This window comes from Lates calcarifer, unplaced genomic scaffold (assembly GCF_001640805.2).
Source record: "Lates calcarifer isolate ASB-BC8 unplaced genomic scaffold, TLL_Latcal_v3 _unitig_1830_quiver_1828, whole genome shotgun sequence".
Lineage (NCBI taxonomy): Eukaryota > Metazoa > Chordata > Actinopteri > Centropomidae > Lates > Lates calcarifer.
In genome coordinates, this window is record NW_026115784.1 from 4592 (window position 1) to 22344 (window position 17753).

At 42.0% G+C, this 17753-nt stretch overlaps 2 long non-coding RNA genes across 2 annotated transcripts; both read right to left on the reverse strand.

Annotated features, from left to right (window-relative positions):
• Positions 1-594: 594 nt before the first annotated feature.
• On the reverse strand, positions 595-3915 carry LOC127139602 (uncharacterized). The gene is made up of 4 exons (XR_007809855.1): positions 3852-3915; positions 2507-2982; positions 1779-2224; positions 595-1070 (listed from the first exon to the last, which is right to left on the reverse strand). It is a non-coding gene; the product is annotated as an uncharacterized LOC127139602 (long non-coding RNA).
• Positions 3916-17033: 13118 nt separating this feature from the next.
• Positions 17034-17534, reverse strand: LOC127139603 (uncharacterized). Its single transcript, XR_007809856.1, has 3 exons — positions 17397-17534; positions 17191-17306; positions 17034-17095 (listed from the first exon to the last, which is right to left on the reverse strand). It is a non-coding gene; the product is annotated as an uncharacterized LOC127139603 (long non-coding RNA).
• Positions 17535-17753: the final 219 nt, after the last annotated feature.

Consider the following 17753-nt stretch of genomic DNA (forward strand, 5'->3'; position numbering starts at 1 on the left):
CGTTTGATATTTCTGATCAGAAATCCTGTTGAGTTGGGGGAACACAGAGGAAAGCTGAGCACACACACTGTGGATTGTTACGTCGTCATGTGTGTGGTCTCTCAAATTTTCTACATTAAGATTTTAAAAATCTGTTAGTGTATATGACAAAAAATTTTTTGACCTTTTTTTATTACATACTATATATTCCTTATTATACTATGGCATTTTTTGATGGTTTTTGACGCCATGATATACTATAACATTTTATGACTATTTTACATGCCTTACTATACTATGACGTTTTTTGTAATTACTGTTTTTGATGCCATACTATATGAAATGACATTTTTTGATTTTCTTGCCACTGTCGCCTAATGCTGCTCATGGTGGTAATTGCTGGGTCTCTTTTGGTTAAATAATATAAAAGAGTACTGTCTAGACACCATACTATACTATGCCATTTTTTTATGTCTTTCTACATTATGACTTTTTTTGACAGTTTTTGATGTCTTACTACTGTGATTTATTACGACTTCTATTAATACTGACTACTGAATATAAACAGTTTAATGTCAGTGCTCTGTGTTGGACAGTTGATGTAAAGTTGTTTGTGAATTACCTGAAGGCCTCTGTCCTGGTCTCAAAGAACTTCTTCAATGTACGATAGCTCTCTGTGATCGTGGACTGCGTCTCTGTGATCGCGGACAATGTCTCTGAGATTATGGACAAAGTCTCTGTGATCACAGACAATGTCTTTGTGATTGTGGACGATGTCTCTGAGATCATAGACGGTGTCTCTGTGAACATCAACAATGTCTCCATGATCGCGGGCAGTGCCGTCAAATCGGTGACCCCCGTCTCCGCCGATTCTATCGCAAGGTCTCTACGAAGCATGGGACAATGTCTCTGATCATGGACAACGTCTCTCTCATCTTTGACAAGGTCTCTGCGATCATTGACAATGTCTCTGATCGTGGACGATGTCTCCCTCATCCTCAACAATGTCTCTCCGATCATGGACCATGTCCCTGCGATCGTGGACGATGTCTCTGCGATTGTGGACGATGTTGTGGATGAAATAGTGACACCTGGAGGAAATCAAAAAGAAACATACAGAGGAAAATGATCAATACACTACTACCTATTCCTCATCAACAATTTAACCATGAAAAATATCCAACATCACAGCTGAACCACAACATTTGATGGTTTTACATGCCTTACTATAACATGACATTTTTTGGACATTTTTGATTCTTTACTATACTGTAGCAATTTTTGACATTTTGACATGTGTTATAGTATGACAGTTTTTTGACATTTTAATGCCTTATTATATGATTTTAAAAAATTGAGTTTTTTTAAATTACATACTATATACTCCTTATTATACTATGGCATTTTTTGATGGTTTTTGACGCCATGATATACTATGACATTTTATGACCATTTTACATGCCTTACTATACTATGACGTTTTTTGTAATTACTGTTTTTGATGCCATACTATATGAAATGACATTTTTTGATTTTCTTGCCACTGTCACCTAATGCTGCTCATGGTGGTAATTGCTGGGTCTCTTTTGGTTAAATAATATAAAAGAGTACTGTCTAGACACCATACTATACTATGCCATTTTTTTTATGTCTTTCTACATTATGACTTTTTTTGACAGTTTTTGATGTCTTACTACTGTGATTTATTACGACTTCTATTTATACTGACTACTGAATATAAACAGTTTAATGTCAGTGCTCTGTGTTGGACAGTTGATGTAAAGTTGTTTGTGAATTACCTGAAGGCCTCTGTCCTGGTCTCAAAGAATTTCCTCATTGCACGACAGCTCTCTGATCGTGGACTGCGTCTCTGTGATCGCGGACAATGTCTCTGAGATTATGGACAAAGTCTCTGTGATCATGGACAATGTCTTTGTAATTGTGGACGATGTCTCTGAGATCATAGACGGTGTCTCTGTGAACATCAACAATGTCTCCATGATCGCGGGCAGTGCCGTCAAATCGGTGACCCCCGTCTCCGCCGATTCTATCGCAAGGTCTCTACGAAGCATGGGACAATGTCTCTGATCAAGGACAACGTCTCTCTCATCTTTGACAAGGTCTCTGCAATCGTGGACAACGTCTCTGATCGTGGACGATGTCTCCCTCATCCTCAACAATGTCTCTCCGATCATGGACCATGTCTCTGCGATCGTGGACGATGTCGTGGACAAAGTGGTGACACCTGGAGGGAATCAAAGAGAAACATACAAAGGAAAATGATCAATACACTACTACCTATTCCTCAGCAACAGTTTAACCATGAAAACACATAAATATTCAGCATTACAGCTGAACCAGAACATTTAACATTTTTTGACCATTTGTGATGCCTTACTATACTATGATTTTTTTTTTTTACTGTTTTTGACTACATATTATACTATGATATTTTTTGATTTTCTTGCCATTACTTTTACTTTTTACTTTACTTTAATAGATTATTTTCATATAGCAGATTACTTACTGTTTGTGAATTACGTGGAGGCCTCTGTCCTGGTCTCAAAGAACTTCTTCATTGTACGATAGCTCTCTGTGATCGTGGACTGCGTCTCTGTGATCGCGGACAATGTCTCTGAGATTATGGACAAAGTCTTTGTGATCATGGACAATGTCTTTGTGATTGTGGACGATGTCTCTGAGATCATAGACGGTGTCTCTGTGAACATCAACAATGTCTCCATGATCGCGGGCAGTGCCGTCAAATCGGTGACCCCCGTCTCCGCCGATTCTATCGCAAGGTCTCTACGAAGCATGGGACAATGTCTCTGATCAAGGACAACGTCTCTCTCATCTTTGACAAGGTCTCTGCAATCGTGGACAACGTCTCTGATCATGGACAATGTCTCCCTCATCCTCAACAATGTCTCTCCGATCATGGACCATGTCTCTGCGATCGTGGACGATGTCTCTGCAACAATGTTGTGGATGAAATAGTGACACCTGGAGGAAATCAAAGAGAAACATACAAAGGAAAATGATCAATACACTACTACCTATTCCTCACCAACTAACTATGAAAAGATAAACAGATGGATATTCAACATTACAGCTGAAGCAGAATATTTAACAAACACTAGAGCCTGTTTCAGAAAATGAACAGTTGACTGTCATCACCTCCTGAAGAACCAACAACAACAAATATTTGGCAAAAAGTAAAATGATCATTAATTGTGTGTCTATCAGCTAATCACTGAAGCAACTATGTATGTTATTGTGAACTGCTCAACAATAATAAATACTATCAGTTAAATCAATTTTTGAATGCAGGATTTTATCTTGTGTTGTTTATCATACTTGCCTGAGTATCACACAGACGGTCACATACAGAATCATTATTTTAAATTTCAACCTTCTTCTTATTAACATATATTTTAAAAGCCATTGTTTTGTGTTGTTTTTGTTTAATGAAAAACAACCAAATTTACAAAGGTCTTAACAGAAGCTTTTGTGAAAAAAATGTAGAACTGGTCATTATATATTGTAAAGATACTTTTAAAATCACCCTCTGACTAACAGTTAAAATTAACACACTAATTAACAACTCACTCCAATATCCTATTTGTAGAATTGCTTTAGTTTTGTATGGTATAGTTTGCCTAGCACATACATATAATTAAGAATTTCTGATCATGTACAATCAAACTGAAGTTAACATATTTTTCATTACCTGATACTGATCCTTAACAATAACAATCCATCTGGGATTTACCCAGTAACACTAAATGAAAAAAACAAGTGATTGCTGACAATAATTCAGTTCATCATCACATATTTTTCAGACTGGGTAAATAAATATTTTGGACACATACCTGTTGGTCTGGAAGGTGATGTTTGTGTCTCTGTCCAAGCTGCAGAGGCTGAACAAGTAGACCTGGAAAACACAAGAACAACACTTTAAACACTGACTAACTGTTACAAAATAATGATGGAAACTTTTTACCACTAAAACCCACACTGGCCTAAAAGAGAAAAGCAATGTAAAAAAAATATGAAAGCATAAATATTGACTTTAAGATCTTAGATAGGAAATTTTGAAATGTTTTCAAGTCTTTAAACCCAAACTCTGCTAAATCAAGCCTCAAGTCTAAACCATAGAGTATATTTTAAAATGTCCGTACAAACAAGTGACTAATTACTAGAGGTGGGACGAGATCTTGTGCCACGAGATCTCGCGATATTAAAACGTGACGGTATTTCTTATTGTGTGAAATGATGCAGCTGCAACTAGCATACCCGGTGAAATTATGGTGTGTTCCAGTTGTACTCAGAACTCGGAGTTCCTGAGTTCCTAGTCAACTGCAAACACCTCATGAAGTTGAATTTCCAACCGGGAAAGTCGGACAAAACCTACCAACCCCGACAAAACAAACAAAGATGGCTGCTACTCTCACCAATAGCAACAATTGTTTACAGCAGTTCTGTCTCATTAGCTTCACATTAATTCAGTCATACACACAGTACAGTTTTTATCCGTTGACATGTTGCTACGCTGTTTGTATGAGCAAAATACCGCGTAGAACGTTGTTATCAACCGGTGATGCTAACAACGGCTAATCTGAGATATGTTTGAATGGGTCCACGTCTGTGGTACATATAACTGAGCTCAATCAAGTATTACAAAACCACAAACAAATTGCTCATTACTAATATATACAACTGTGGCTCAACAGATAGCTATAGACTGCCACAAATCTACAAAGACACACAAAAACGACAAAAAAAAACTGAGGCGCAAAACAATCACATTGAGATGCTTAACTGCGCAATGAAACAAAAATGACTTCAATCAAATGTAAAATAATAAGAAAAGGACACAGAACTACAGAGATACAGTAAGAACGACCACAAAGAGACAAAAAAGCGGACCATAAATAGATGTGAAATAGCCAAATAAAGACGCAAAATGATGCAATAAGGCCACAAATAGACTCAAAAAGATCATGATGACATGATAATCAGACAGACTGTTAAAACAGTTACTCTGCCTCCACAAGGTGCCCACAACTCATGTCAGGGACGCCTCAGTCACGGAAACACTAGCACACTTTAACCCACGCAAATAAAGACGGCGACAATAAGGGGAAGGCCCCAAAAGCATCATTACAGGATAATGCTAACGCTAACGCTCCCCGCTAATACTAAGGCCGACATCCAGGCGTAAAGCAGACCTAGGCGGATATAAACTGAATTAAAATGACCAGGATGAAAGACAAGGTTATAAGAGATGCAAAATGTCGGTAAAGTGATTGCAAACAAATACAACAGGGATTTAAAAAGACTCCATCCAGACATTCATCCATCCACGTTGGGGGCCAGGGACGCCTCAGTCACGGAAACACTAACACACTCTTATCCACACGATAAAAACGACTGAAAATGGAAATACGTGCAACAGACGCCACTAAAAGAGAAGACTAATGCTAACGCTCGCTGCTAACGTAAATGCTAACGATAGCCGTTAGCTAGTTCGCTGCTAACGATAGCCGTTAGCTAGTTCGCTGCTAATGATAGCCGTTAGCTAGTTCGCTCCTTAGCCTTACCTTCGCGCTGCGGGTGTGTTTAGCGTTCAGCGTCACTCATGTTCGACAAAAAACAGCTCCAATGCTTCTTTTAGTATCCGGGCTTCTTCGTTAAGTAACTTTTACTCGGTGATTAATTTTTTCTCGTAGCACCGACAAACAGAGACAGCGTCTCAAACGTGGGTTTAAATCTGTTTGCAAACTTCCTCTCTACGCTCCTCCCACACGGTCATGACCGATGACGACACAAGACGTGACCAATTACAACACACGCAAACCAACATCGGCAGAAAGAACGCCAATTGGCCAACCTTCTCTGATTGGTCTTATAGGGGAAGGTACGGTACCAATAAGGTCTGGATCATAGAGCCATATATCCAAAAACAAAGCTATTACGAATTACATGTGGCTCATACCCACTTCAGAAAATAGTCACAAATAAAGGAGCTTCAGCTCCACATTTGTGCATTCATTTTTATTTTTGCAATATTAAATACAATTTGCTGTTTAATAGTGATTTAAAATAAATACATGGATGTATAATAATATATCCAGAGTCTAGCTGTGGAGAACAGACAACAAATAGACTGAAGTGTAAGTAATAACAGGAGAAATTAGTGCTAAAGTTTAGCACTGCACATATAAAGATGCCATATGAATATGCCTGTCAATGTAAAAAGTTAAGAAATTATTTGTAAACTCTTACTAATAACCTGCCAAGTCGTTATATATCTCATACAGTATCACTTTCTCATTAAAAAATGCCCAAAACACAGTTTAAACTGCAGTGATTTTAGTCTAAAGCGTCCTACTGAATGATGACTCATTTTCCACATAACATCACAAATATATTAATGCTCAACATGAATTAATCATGGTATTAACAATTTTAGCATTTAATACTGTCTTACTTTTTGGAACATATCTTCACTGTTGGTTGCTGTTGGTTTAAGGTACTGTACTGAAAATGTACTGTCTTTAGAGAAATGCTTGTTTACAGAGATATTTAGCAATTGGCTCAGTGTTCTTATTATCACTGTAAAAAGTTATGGTGAGGTTGTGGTGCAGTGTTAATTTAATATGTGTAAGTCTGAGAAAATCTGATGAAATGTAAGGAAATGCAACCTGACTGTCTGCTCGCTAACATCACGAATGTTGCATCAATTCACATTTAAAGTGGTGATAGGAGCACGTGAGGAGATAAATCCTTCAACACTGTCACACTGTTCGGGTTTCACGTTAATTTACTGTACATGTTACATCCAGACGGGTGTATGGTTACAGGTATTTTGATGACCCCCGCAGTGTAGCTGACAACACATCAGGAAGAAAGAACATACAGGGCTGTTCGAGGAATGTGTGTGTGTGTGTGTGTGTGTGCATAGGCAGGTTTGCACCGGTTGTTTTATATAAATATACTGTACATATCTTTTCTCCTGCTGTCACTGGAGTAGAATTGGCAAGCTTGGCAATCAAGTGTCTCTCTCTCACACACACACAAACACATATAAATTCCACCCTGCATCCAGATCATATCATAAATATCACACACACATTCCCACACAGCAGCTATCAGGTGTCTGTGGCTCGGGTTGCTGTGTCCACTAAGACTTTACAGGATGTTTGACCTACTCTGACTGTCGGGGCAGGCAGCCTCGAGTCAGCCAAGACTCCTCTACTATTCCAAATATCAAATACCAGCATCAGCGATAACCACCAGAACTGCTCTGTGCAATGCACAGCCTGGTGTGTGTGTGTGTCTTGTCTGCATTAAGGAGAGGAAGTCATATCATCGTGGTGTTTTTTCTGCAGTTTTGTGTTAAAATCTTGTGGATTAGAAGGTTATTGGAGAGAGTTTGACCCTAGATGGCCCCGGGCCAGAACACCAGCTATAAAACACTCCTCATCTCCTGCTCTTCCTCTGCCCCCTCGGCTCCTCTGCATCCCTTTTTCCTCCACAGCGTTTAGCCTTTCTTCCCTTTCTTCTCTCAGCTCTCTTTACTGTATTTCCCCTCATAGAACACCAGGGGTAAATGGAAAAATATACAGCATATACAACACGTTTGGGACTACACTTTTATTTTGACATATCATTTTTTAAAATTAATATTCTAAAATGAGATAATATTTATGTTAATTTGTTGTTTTACTTTCTCTGTGGATTCAGTCATTTTCCTGTTTTATTTATATGAAAAATAAAATTATTTGGTAATTATATTTTAGGGGATTTAACATAGATTTTCCTTTGGAGTAATTAGTAAATTATAGAAAACATCATCATTATTTTTTAAACTCAATTAATGGAATTAAAGATGAAAAGACATACCTTAAAATAGGAAAACATATCACACTGTCAAAATAAATCTGTGAAATATGGTCAAAATAAAATATAAATAACTGACTAAATATTAATTTAAAATAATAAATTAATTAATTGACCCAAAACAACTTACACAGCAAGTGTAAAAACAAACCTCAGCCATTTCAGGAAACCAGATCCTGATATTTACTGTTGATCTCTGATGTATGTTCCACTGTTGAACTGAAAATATCCTCCTCTAAATCTACATATGGCCTGTTGTCTGTGGCAATATAGAGGACTGAATCATCTATTTTTGTCTTTATATGTTCAGTGAAATGGGCCAGAAAGTGAAACAAGTCATAAAATTGGAGGAAAGAGAAAGAACAGTGAAGGTTTGTTGGTGTTGTAATGTAGCAGAGCATGGACATGACTTCTGCACTGCCAAGAATCCATGATTTATGTAAGCCTACCATCTGTTGCCACAGAATACGTTGCACAACTACCAATGAGTCAGATTGGCTATACGGACATCTACAATGTCACACACGTGCACACACACACACACAGGCTAAGATGGATACCGGTGGCGAGCTCACAGAGGCTCATATGAACGATGGATGAGGTGATGCGGAGAAGACCGCTGATCTCCTTACTCCCACTCTGAGTGACCTGAATATACCCCAGCCCATGCACACACACACACACACACACACAAACCTGTACACACACACACACACACACGCACACACGCACGCACACACAAACCTGTACACACACACACACACACTTGCACACAAGCATCCCAATGCAGCTGACAGCCATTCATTCACTTCAGTGACATGTTCGGGCTATATCTAAATGAGGGGCTTTCTCTGGATTGGAGCCCCTCCAACACACAAACACACATACACACACACACACAAACAAACACACACACTCAGGTACACAACCTCTCCTTTTTCATTCTACCAATTTTTAATTTCATTGCTCGGCCCGTCTCTTTTTCTCCATTTCTCTTCCAATCCGCCTAATAAAGGAGAACACGGCTACACACACTCACGCAAATAGAAGCACATAACAACACACACAAACACATGCATTTGCACTGATAGAGCCGGTTACGATGGATAGCCTTTGGACTCCTCGAGATGTGGTGTCTCTGCTTCTGTCCACCAGCCCCAAGAGGGATTTTTTTTTTTAAGAGAAAAAAACCTGCCACACCTTTCTGTGACACCTTGACCCTTTACATACACAGTCTCAGGCACACAAATCAGTTCGCGTCATGTTTGCTCTTACCACGTGAAAGCCTTCTCTCATTAACCCAGAGGGCACCCCCAGCCTCCCATTGTGCCCCTATCTCCTGCAGCATTCTGGGTAAAGTAGTTTAACAATGTCAACCAGATAAGCCCAATGCAAACCCACTGATAAGGAGTCAAAGACTGCACTTAATGTCTGTGTGTTTTGAAGGCGTTGGTTGATTGAGGAGCCGATGAGGAGGATGTAAAAGCCCAACAGTGAGCATATATGAGTGTGTGTGTGTGTGTGGTCAGACTGGCAGGCGTAATGTTTCATATCTTTGTAATAACAAGTTAAACTGCCGAAACAGCTAAACACAGAAGACAAAAAGAAAGCAAACACACACACACACACACACACATACCGCTGGACAAAGGGCCTGTACTTGTGTGTGTGTGATTTCAAACTATGGCCAAGGACCATTAGCAGAGTTATTTTAAAAAAAAAAAAGGTGAGTCAACTTTTCCTGTATTGACAAGTAAAGCAGAGAGCTGGCAGAGAAGAAAAACAGTGAAGGAGGGGCTGACATTAAAAACACAGCTCAGAGTAAAATAAAGTTTACGGCCCGGCGTTCAAGCTCTCTACGCGCTGTGACACAAAGCAGCCAGACTGTAATTTGAGGTCAAAGGTAAATCCTCCATCCAGACTTCAGTGTTGCAATAAGCTGCGTCACGAAGGCTCCAGTTACGGTGCGATAAAAGGTGTGAATATGTCGCAGGAAGTTTCAAATAAAATGCAGTAAATTTGCGCACTTTGTCCCAGAAACTCCACACCCTGCAGGGGATAATCTCAAATGTTCTTCCCAGCTCTCGCATTACACACACACACACAGACAGAGGCAAGCAATAAACTCATGGAAGTACAGGAATGTATTCACACATTGTGGATTTATATTGGTGTACGCACAGGCCTAGCGTGTAATGTCTGATTAGCTGCATTTACATATACACACATGTATCCACATATGCACAGAGTGAGGATTTGAAATATTTTGCAGGCTGAAAGCTGATACCCTCGCTTTGTTCTCTTAATGGTCCTCTTCCGTTTTTATTATTCTGAATACCTGACCCACCTGTACAAGGAGACTTTATCCTGCCCGCCGTCTCTCATGAAACAGCCCTAGATACAGTTTCCCTTTCTCTCCCCCATTCTTCCCCCTTCTATCGGTCACAGCTACAGTTTCAAATTGCTTCCTCCTCTCGTGCTTTTTCTTTTTTTTTCCCTTCCTCCTCCCTTCTCATTCTTTCCACGCTTTCTTCTGTGGTCCATTTTCTTACAGCAGACAAATGATCGGCATTGATGAGCACAAGGCAGTATTCAGAGGACTCACACCCAACAGGAAAAGAGGGGGGAAAGAAAACAATCATGATGTTTTATTTTGTGAGAATCTTTTTTTTTTAATGAAACACAAAAAGGCAATAAAATTAAGATAAATAATTTTTTTCTTTTTGTACATGAGGAAATATTTAAGTCATATTTCCAAAGAATGACTGAAATTACATAATATATTTTAGTAGGCTATCTCGACCGTACAAAGCAGGTTCCAGTGGGTCTAAAAAAAAAGAAAAAGTCGTTTCTGTCAAAAAGTGATGGTTAGAACTGAATCCAGTGTTTCTTAAAGAAAATACAGCTTTTAAAAAATAATTCAATTAAAGACCCATAAAAGTAATATTTCAAAATTGAGTTTCACATTAGATTCCTTTTAAAGCTTTTGCTTTGCAGTGTAACAGCAACATTGTTGTTAAAAGTCAGTCAATGTCCAAAATAAGAAAAAAGGCAATCATGTTCCTCCCCCCTATACATCCTATACACTGACAACAAACAGTCATCACAGGCTTGCATAAACAGTAAGACAATGGTAAACAAGGAAAACAAGCAAACATAAAAACACACACACACGCGCGCGCACAGACATTTTTGGCAAAGCAGGAATAAAAAGTGACAAGAAGCATAATTTGTGATTTGATCCTTATCTTGTTTTTTTTTTTTTTTTTGTCTCTCACCATTGTCCCATTGATTGGCTCTGATTGTCCTTCACAGTCACATGATGCCATTCTGGTTGCCATAGAGACCTCAAGTGCATCAGCTGGGCAGCATGTAGACAATGTTGCTGCAACGTTTCTCGGAGGCTGTCATAGCAACGCTGTGGGTGAACACGAGCAGACAACGAGAGGAACTCTACTTCAAATACCTCTGTGATTGCAGGGGTCCCGGATTCAGATTTGATTGAATGTCTTTTTTTGTCTTTTCCATAAAATTGTTTTCCTCTAATGCAGTGAAGCGTAAACTCACAGGTGCTTTGGTATGTTTTGTTTTTGATGCCAGATAAATATCTACATTTTATATAGGAATACAGGCTAAAATAGATAAAGAAGAACTAGACTCTTTTAGGATCAGAGAACAGCAGAAACTCAGTTTCTTTTCCAGTATTTGTGAAAATAAAAGAAGCTCCCAACAGGAAATGCACATTCTTAACCCAACAGAGCAAAATAAAAAATAAAAAAAGAGATTTGGACACATGTTTAAAAAAGCCTTTTTCTGATTTCCTTATAAAAACATTTCCCAAACACCCTTTCTACTTAATCATCTGTAAAGAAGGGCTTACAACCACAAAGTCTTCACATCAGTTGTACAAGTCCAAGCCTCCAATTCTGTTCAGTGCATTGAGAGAGAAGGAAACTTAACCCAACCTCCTCCCTCTGCCAGACCCCACCCCCACCCTCAAACCCACCCACCCACACACACCCTAAAAAAAATCTAAATAAAATAATCCTCTCTGCAAAAGAAAACAACAAAAAGAACAAATATATATGTATACTATTTACAACACGTTGTTTTATACATAATGCTGTACAAAGCTCACACGCTCACCCATGCACACATAAGCACGCACACTGACATGCACGCACAGTTCAAATAAACAATCCAACTACCTGTACATGTGTCTTCGCACCTGAATAGGAGGATACGAGAGAGAGGTATTGACGTGTATGGCTTGACAGGAGGGAAAAAAAAAAAGAAATCCTTGTACGTTTTCCGTCACAAGGACTGAAAACTGCACGTTAAGTACTGGATAGATTAGTATTCAGAGTGTTAGAGACATACCAACGTTGTGTCATGACGTCATCTTTGCTTGATGAGCGCAGGCGTACACGTGCATGACCACACACACACACACAAGCACACATACAATACAAACACACGCACGCTAAAGCACTATTTACTTAGAGCTCATTAAATGCCAAACAGGGTCATCGCAGCCACTCTGCAAAAACACACACACACACACACACACACACACACACACACACACACACACCACGCATTTACACACAAGTCCGAACTACAGTGTTTTTTTGGTCCTGTTGGGGATCTCCCAATTGTGTTGTCGTCGCCAAACTATCAGTATAAGACCATTAAAACCATCCAAACCAGTGTGGTTTACAGTAAGTCTCTCCTTACCATACAGTCTCCCTCGCTCTCTGTCTTTGTTTCAGAAAGCCAAGTCTGCCACCTTCCCTACATAACATATCCAAGCTGTACTGTACTGTACTCCAAAGTGCTCATGTCCATGGTTCCTGTTCTTTAGTTGCAGTGATCTTGTCGGCAGTGACGAGATACTCTGTTATTTCAGCCACAGGGAAGGGCTGCAGACTCTCGCTGCGACAAGGTGCCTCAGTCCACGTCTGATAAAGAGGTTCAATCTGACACGGATCAGACTTTTCCCCAGAACGAACTAGGCTCCTCTTAAGTGCCAGTACTGGCCGGGCTTCATCCAGTGGGCTAGCTCCTTCTCTTACAAGGGACAGATCAATACGCAGAGCCCAAACTCTTTGTCTTGGTTTTCCTCTGTCCCCTGCTTTGCTCTGAAGGACTATACCGGAGGCAGTCAACTCCAGAGTTCGGCTGTCAATATTTAGATTTTCTCTCTAGCTGGTGGGTGGTGCTAGGACACGATGGCCATGCCGTCCGCGCTGATCAGCTGGCCTGTGGTCGGCTCGTAGGTCCCGGCCAGGTAGAACAGGTCGTCCGCCGTGCTGCCCGACTTGCGTTCACGCATCAGGTGATCGTACTCAGCCTTGCTGACCACCTGGCAGCGGTGGGAGATGGTCTGCACGTCATTCTCGTCCTCGTGGCTCGACTGATACAAGGCGTTCTAGGGTAGAGACAGGAAGGACGGTTGATAAATCAGCAAGATAATATGTTTGACAATCAAAACGTTGTATTCACAATTGCTTTCATAAGACAAGTGTTTTTGTTTGGCATGTTTTTCCAAACAAACCTCTTGTACTGTGGGTTTTCTCATGATGAAGTTTCTGCAAATGGTGATATTTTATGTTCGCTCAGCCACGGTGGATGTTACTAGTCATGCAAACTATGCAGCTTGTTTTCCATGTATTCCAAACAAACCAGTATTTCCATTCCCAGAAATGTAAAATGCATGATGTCCTGTGCAGCAGAGATATATTTCCTGGGACTGACCGCCCTATACTGAGTATTTACAACTACAGTTTCATGGAATAGGCGGAAGTAGTAGACGGGAAAAGTGTTAATATATTTATATGAAAATGTCGCAGACTGTCATTTTGACCATTCCCGTTTTATAAATTCTACTTGCACTCCTTGGTCTTTACCTTGCCGTCGCGCGGTGTCGCTTCCCTAAGCGAGTCTCCTCCGGGTGGTAGAACCATTTGACCCTGACCACCATGCTGGAGCTCCACGACTCCCAGAGGCTCTCCACTCTGCCCACATAGGGCAGCTGTGGCCGGCCAGGTGACAGGAACACAGCGCAGTCCCCGACACGCACCATCTCTTTGCCCCGCACAATGGCCTTGTAGAAAAGCTTGCGGGCTTTACCCTTCAGACCTCTCCTCTGTCAGGGAGAGAGAATAAACAGCACTCTCAGTCAATTTATTCAGTGTGGAAGGTTTATTTCACCACTAGTCTCACTTCAGAAATTAATTTTGGGTTTTGTTTGTTTTGCTAAACCCAGTCTACCAAAATATAGTAAGATTTAATATGTTTTTCCAATCCTCAAAAAAAAGCTTTGAGCCAATAAAAGAGGAAGGTTAACTTTATGCTTTCAGTTCGAGTCACACAGAGAATGTTTACGCCAACCTGATAAAGCAATGCCACTGAAACTCACCTACAACTTATTATCATAGTAATCATAACCTGTGTAACACACCTACATTTCTGCTCCATCTTTTGATTTGTTTGGGCATGTACACATCAAAAGGTCAACTTTTCTTTTTTTTCTCAGTCGACAGATGCAGTTAAGTTTACACAGCAAACAACATGGCGGAGTGGAAGCTGAGGTTGCTCAAACCATTTTGTTCCGTTATCTCGGATCGTGACTTAATAATCAGGATAACAAATTCAGAGATTAACCGCACCGAGTGGGGCTGATAGTGTTGCCAGTGTGTGCAGAGTATGAGGAAGAATAAGCATCATATTCGATCACTGTATTTGCTGTATAATCAAGGCGTGACACAGCAGAAACTGCAACAACAATCAGCAGCCTACTTAGGTCATGAGCTGAAGTAGGTTACAGACACCCAAGAAAACCACGGTGAAACCAAGATAAGAACGTGTAATCATGAGAAAACTAAGTCAGTCTAATTAAGTCAGGATTTCAGCAGTAATGAGAAATCACAGCTGATCTCAAGTACAGTGAGCAAAATATCAACAAATGATGGATTTTCCAACAAAATCTTCGAAATGAAAAAAAAAAAAACAAATCAAAGTGTTTTACCTGTGTGGGGTTGCCGGACCATTTCCACAGCTGGCGTCCAGGCAGCAGGGAGCCATGTTGGGCAGAGGCTCAGGTGACGACATCCTCTGCCTCTTAGCTGTTGCTGGGTCCTTGGAGGCAGGTTTCGGCTGCTGGCTCATGGGACTGCTTTGGCTCTGATGGTGGCTGTTAGGAACTCCTTCTTTCCTCTTCAGCTGGGTCTTAGCTGTGCTACTGTTAGCCACCATGTTTGCTTTTGACATGAACTCCTTCCTGTCTTCTGCTCTGTCAGCCCTCACCTTTGACCCCGAGACGGCCATGCTGGCTTTGGCCACGTAGCCGTGAGATGGAGCTGAGCAGAGGGAGACGGAGAGGAGTTGGAGGTGGTGGGGGGGGGTTAAGAGGTCGGAGGTCATGTTCTGCCTGTTCTTGTGTTTGTCCTGCTGGAGCAGCGCGCGGCGCAGCAGCACAGAGGACGACTCTTCGTCAGAGGAATAGGAGGAATCGTTGTCTGAGGAGCAGAGGGACGAGGAGGAGATGGAGCCGGAGGAGGAAGAGGAGGAGGAAGATGAGGAGAAGCAGACGGAGAGACGAGAGTGAAAACGGCCACCGCGGTGGATGAGACTCTGCGTTCTTCAGCTTGACCATCATCCTCGTCATCCTCATCCAGCTCAGAGTAGGAGCTGGGCAGTCGCTCGGGTAGTCCAAACTGTAATCCCCACCTTGGACTCCAAGACCAGCTGACAGGAGATCCTTTCGTAGAGTGGAGTGCCTTTTAGAAGAGCCTCAGACCGGGCTCCGGCTCCGTTTCGTTCCCCTCCTCCTTTCTTGCCATCCTTCACCAGCAGGGACGGGTGGATGTATCGCAGTGGTGCTCCTGTGGAGGCGAGGCTCTTTCCTCCTCTCCCTCCGCTCCCTCCAAGTCGAAGCAGGGCTTTGCTGTTTTTTGTCTTAGGAGAGGTCACTCCTTCGTGGTCAAGCTTCACCAGGAACTGTTTCCTGTCCCGTTCGCTCACTGGCTTCCTGCTCCCAGCTGCCATCGCCATGGTGATAGCTGAGGAGGAAGAGGAGTCACGGAGCCCCATGGAAGCAACTGTGGTGACCGGTCGCCCGGCTCCACCGCTTCCGAAGGTAGAGTAGCCATTGGCGATGCTGCTGAATGAGTCGACCACGAAAGGAGAGCCAAAGATACCTTTGATAGGGGTCGGGGGCGCGAGAGGGGTGGGAGGCGGGCCGATGAAACAAACCCAAGTCTCGCTCTCGTATCCTCCTCTGGGTCTTGCGGGACGTCCCATTGAAGAGGAAGAAGTCAACCGGCGGTCTCTTCCTGGGCACAGACCAGTTCAACAAGGAGGTGGTGCCTTTGGTTACAGTGTCTGTTACTGATGTCGGCGTGTTGGCAGTCTTTGGAGTGGATTTTCTTCGGCCTGCCAACTGAAAAAGGAGCCAGCAACAGAGAGGAGCTATAATCAATATGAACTGACAGGTGTTAAGACCATACTGAGATTAACTGAGGAAGTAAGAGCTTTAAGGAAACTTAATATCTTTATCTCTTTGATCCTCACTTGGCCAGGTACATTTCAACATAAGCATTTCTCAAACCTGATAAACCTGTCTCTCCCCCACCACGTTTATTGTCTCCCTGGGTTTGTGATGAGTTACATGTATGTTGCTTCACCACACAAAGCACACCGTTGACACTTCATAAAATAGTGATTAATGTGGTCATACGGGGTAAATGAAAGGCGGCAAAACAAGGGATTTTAATTTACGAGAGTTTCTGTTTATGTACCTCCGCTCAGCTCTGACTCAGAGGCATCTGACGATTGGTTGACAGGTGGAACTGTAAATGAGGCCTTGTTTAGGGAATTTAATATGGCCTGAAGAGCTGTGAGTCTGTGTGCATGTATTTACTAGTCAGACCAGTACATCTCAGACAACCTATATAAAAGCTTTGGTGTCTGAGTGGATTTCTCAGCAAAATGTGAGCCACTCTGTCTTACAGATCATTAATTAATGATTGTGTAATAGTTAATTAAAACAAAACGTTATGTCTTCTCCCTCACCTGGTCTTTTCTCCTGGGGCCTCCCTGCTGTCTCCTCACTGATTGGCTTCTCTGTAGCGTGTCTTTCTTCTCCTGGTGGAGCCTCGGCGACCACGGCGACCAGGTGAGATCAGAAGTGCCGGTGAGGGTTCCGCACCTGACAGAGAAGAGATGGCGACATTCGTTCGTTCATTCATTCCTTGCTTACGTGCTACTACCTCCCGCCATCACCCTCCACAAAACCATACTCACAGCGGATTTGGTATCCTGGGGCAGAAGCCGGATGTTTGCGAGGGAGATCCTTCCCCTGTCACCGTCATCAAACTCCACCATCACGCTGCCCTCCTTCTCAGCCTCACCTGGACCTCCTAAAGCACAGCACAGGATGGGTGGGGGACGTGAGTTGCTGCGAATGTGTGAGAGCATGCACAGTGAGGTGGCTGGTGCGTGTCGCTCACCTCGGTGGACATATCCAGGGTACAGACAGCGAGAGCGCTCGCTCCAGTAGGCACAGACCCGCGTCCCTGCAGTCAGGATGGCCTCAGTCTGGGCCGCACGTCCAACACCTGAGGGGGGAAAAAAACTGTGTAATGCAAGCTACCAGACCTGCACAACTACCCACAAAACTGCTGAATGTAACAGATGCTACTGGAGCCTTAAGACTGAAACTCACTGCTTCCTGTAGTAGCTGCTCCAATGAGTAGATCCTGGGGCGATTCCCTCGTTCCCCTTCAATGACAACACTGAATCTGGAAAAAAGAAACACAAAGAAAGTGAAATGAATGTAAAATAAAATTTCTCCAAACCCAAACTGT